The sequence below is a fragment of the Orycteropus afer genome, unplaced genomic scaffold, assembly GCF_000298275.1.
Source record: "Orycteropus afer afer isolate SDZICR_OR568_19922 unplaced genomic scaffold, OryAfe1.0 scaffold00284, whole genome shotgun sequence".
NCBI lineage: Eukaryota > Metazoa > Chordata > Mammalia > Tubulidentata > Orycteropodidae > Orycteropus > Orycteropus afer.
This window is the reverse complement of record NW_006921871.1, coordinates 390,041-394,364: the sequence shown is the minus strand read 5'-3', so window position 1 is coordinate 394,364 and position 4,324 is coordinate 390,041.

Here is a 4,324-nt window from a genome sequence, read left to right as displayed (position 1 = left end):
AGCAGAAGACATGAATAGACGCTTCACCAAGGAGGATTTTCAAGTGACTAACAAACATGAATAAATGCTCATGATAATTAGCTATTACAGAGATGCAAGGAGCTCTGGTAGCATAGTGGCTAAACCACTTGACTGCTAACCAGAAGGCTGGAGGTTCAAACTCACCAGCCACTCCTCGGAAGGAAGGTTGGGCAATCCTACTTCCATAGTGATACTGCCTTGGAAACCCAAGGAGGGTCACTATGAGTCGGGGCCGATTCGACGGCACGTAACAACAACAACAACACAGAGATGCAAATCAAAACAACAATGAGATACCATCTTGCTCCAGCACTAATAGCAAAGTTCAACAGGACAGAAAATAACAAATGCTGGCAAGGTTGTGGAGAGATTGGGACTCTCATACCCTGCTGGTGGGACTGTAAAATGATAAAACCATTGTGGAAAGCAGTATGGTGATTCTTTCAAAAGTTGGAATTAGAAATACCATTTGACCCAGCTATTCCATTACTAGAGTATATACCCTAAAGAAGTGAGAGCCATGAGAAGAACAGATATATGCACACCCATGTTCATCTCAGCACTATTTACAATAGCCAAAAGATGGAAACAATCTAGGTGTCCATCAACTGAGGAATGGATAACCAAACTATGGTACATACATGCAATGAAATATTATGCAATGCTAAAGAATAACGTAGAATCTGCAAAACACTGCATAATATGAATGAACTTGGAGGACATTATGCTAGTGAAATAAGTCAATCACAAAAGGACAAATATTGTATTAGTCCGTTGTTGTGAAAGTTAAGGAAAGGTTTATCTATGGAAGGAAATTTTCTTTTTTGGTTACCAGGGGTGGAAGGGGAGGGGAGGGAACGCTGTTAGATAGACAGAGATAAGTATTGATTTGGGTGAAGAGAAGAGCAATGTACCAAATCTGTGTGACCAATATGACAGCATTGAGGATGAGAAAGACATAGAGAAATACATGGGAGGTACAGAAAACAAATATGAACCCTTTTGCACATATAGTACTGCATTGTCAATGAAGGCAAACACGGATATATGGATGGATAAATGGGTGGACAGGCTGTACTATTAGGTATGTCTATGAAATAGGGAGTGTATCCAAGTGCATATATAGGGTTGGCAGACAATGCTCATACAAGTTTATGTGAATGATCAGAATTTCCAGATGTATAGTAGAGCTGACAAGAGGCAAGGTTGTGGTCACTGCTTGGTCACAGCCAACTACCCAGAGAGACTGAGTAGTTGAACTTGTGGGCTTGGGACCATAGTTGCAGGGGACATCAAGCTCAAATGGCATAATATACTATACAAAACATTGTTCCACCTCCTACCTTGGCAAGTAACGATTGGGATCTTAAAAGCTAGCAAGCTGCCATCTAGATGCCACTATGGGTCTTTCCTCATCCAGAACAAAGAAGAATGAAGAAAACCAAAATTCATGAAAATAATTAGTCCTAGTGACTGGTACACCATCTGATCTGCAACCTGTATGACTATGAGACCAGAAGAACTAGATGGTTCCTGGCTACCACTGTTTTCCACTTGAAAGAGATCTATGTAGGAGATGATTGATAGAGAGGGAGAACAATGTGGAACAAAACTCAAAATCATTGGAAGAAAGAAAGTGGGGAACCAGGTTTGCTGGTCAGATAAAGCCAGATGGAACCACTGAGACTATGGAGCTGCTCTTTGGGTATGGAATTGAACCCACACCTGTGGTTTCCAGCCAAGCAAAAGACAGGCATATGAGATGAACATTTATCTAAAGTATATACACTCCTTGGAGAGAACAATCATGAGAGAAAGAAGGGCTGCTTATGCACAGGGAGACAGCTCAGGGAACAGGAGCCCATGGAGGGATGGACACTGGGAAGAAGTAACTGTGGTGAGGAGGTGGGAGGGGAGCTGTTGCATTGTGGTAGACTGTGGTCAATGTCATGAGACAAAGTGTATATGAACTGCTGTATGGAAAGTGAATTTGTTCTGTAAACCTTCACCCAAATCACAATAAAAGAAAAAAAAAAAAAAAGAAGAAAAAGAAGACTGGGCAATCTACTTCCATAGAGATACTGTCTCAGAAACGTAAGGAGGGGTCAATATAAGTCAGATCCTACTGGGCAGCAGTGAGTTTTATTATATATATAAAATCAAAACATCATACTCACTGCCATCCAGTCAGATCAGACTCATACTGACCCCTCCTCGGGTTTCTGAGGCATTATCACTATGGATGTAGATTGCCCAATCTTCCTTCCGGGTAGTAGCTGATGGGTTTGAACTGTCAGCCTTCTGGTTAGAGTCAAATGCCTAGGCCACTATGCTGCCAGAGCTCCAGATTATGGATATTTTCAGATCACAAATCTGAGTAGCTAAAGCAAATGGAAGAAATGACAAGACAAAAGAGCTAAACAGAAGATTTCAAAGGGCATCTCAAGCAGACAAAGCCAATTACTATAATGAAATGTGCAAAGACTGGGAGGTAGAAAATCAAACGGGAAGACACACTCTGCATTTCTTAAGCTGAAGAACTGAGGAAAAAAGTGTAAGCCTTGAGTTGCAATATTGAAAGATTCTATGGGTGAAATAATGAATTATGCAGGGAATATCAAAAGGAGATGGAAGGAATACACAGTCACTGTACCAAAAAGAGCTGGTAGATCATCCATTTCAGAAGGTGCCATAAGATCAAGTACCAATGGTATTGAAGGAAGAAGTTGAAGCTGCACTGAAGGAATTGGTAAAGAACAAGCCTTCAGGAATTGATGGAATATCCACTGAGATGTTTCAACAAACAGTTGTCCCACTGGAGGCACTCACTCGGTTATGCCAAGAGATTTGGAAAAGAGCTATCTAGCCAACTGACAGTAAGACCCCCATATTTGTACACATTCCAAAGAAAAGTGATCCCACAGAATGTGGAAATTATAGAACAATATCATTAGTGTCATATGCAAGTAAGATCTTGCTGAAGTAAATTCAAAAGCATTTGCAGTAGTATATTGACAGAACTTCCAGAGGTGCAAGTTGGATTCAGAAGAGGACATGGAACAAGGCATATCATAGCTGCTGTCAGATGGATATTGGCTCAAAACAAAGAGTACCAGAAAGATGTTTATTTGTGTTTTATTGACTATGCAAAGGCATTCTATTGTGTAGATTATAAGAAATTGTGTATGACATTGAGAAGAATTGGAATTCCTGAACACTTGATTGTGCTCATGAAGAACCTGTACATTGACCAGGAGGCTGTTGTTCAAACAGAACAAGGGAACACTGAATGTTTAAAATCAAGAAAGGAGTGTGTCAGGGTTATATCCTTTCCCCATACTTATTGAATCTGTATGTCGAGCCAATAATCCAAGAAGCTGGACTACATGAAGAAGAACATGACATCAAGATTGGAGGAAGAAACATTAACAACCTACATCATGCAGATGACACAACTTTGCTTGCTGAAAGTGAGGATTATGTGAAGTACTTACTGATGAAGATTGAAGAATACAGTCTACAGTATGGATTACATCTCAATATAAGGAAAAAAAAATCCTCACAACTAGACCTATTAAAAACATCATGATAAATGGAGAAAAGATTGAACTTGTCAAAGACTTTATCACATTGCTTGGTTCTACAATCGACACCAATGGAAGCAGCAGTCAGGACATTAGATGATATATAGCAGTGAGCAATTTGGCTGCAAGGAATCTTTTTCAAGTGCTGAGGGGCAAGGATGTCTCCTTGGGGACTAAGGTGTGCCTGACACAAGCCATGATATTTTCAATCACCTCATATGCATGTGACAGCTGGAGAATGAACAAGGAAGACTGAAGACAAATTGATACTTTTGAGTTGTGCTGCTGGTGAAGAATGCTGAAAGTACCATGGACCACTAAAAGAACTATATATATATTTATTTATTTATTTATTTTTGCCTGACAAAGTGGGAGACAGCAATCATTTCCACATGACCCAACCATATTCACACGTTCTGCGGCCCCACTCACTGGATGAGGGCCACCACTTGCTTTTGCACCAAGTGATAAATGATAAGATCACAACTTGCCCACAACTATTCTTCACAAACTGCTAACAGAGATCTGTGAACATCCATCCATCCTCTACCACACCCACTATGAGATAGGGGTTGAATGCCTGAGGGCTGCCAAACTACAAATATTGTTGTTGTTGTTGTTGTTAAGTGCTGTCGAGTCATTTCCAACTCATAGCAACCCCATGCACAGCAGAATGAAACACTGCCCGATCCCGTGCCAGCCCCACAATCCCTGCTATA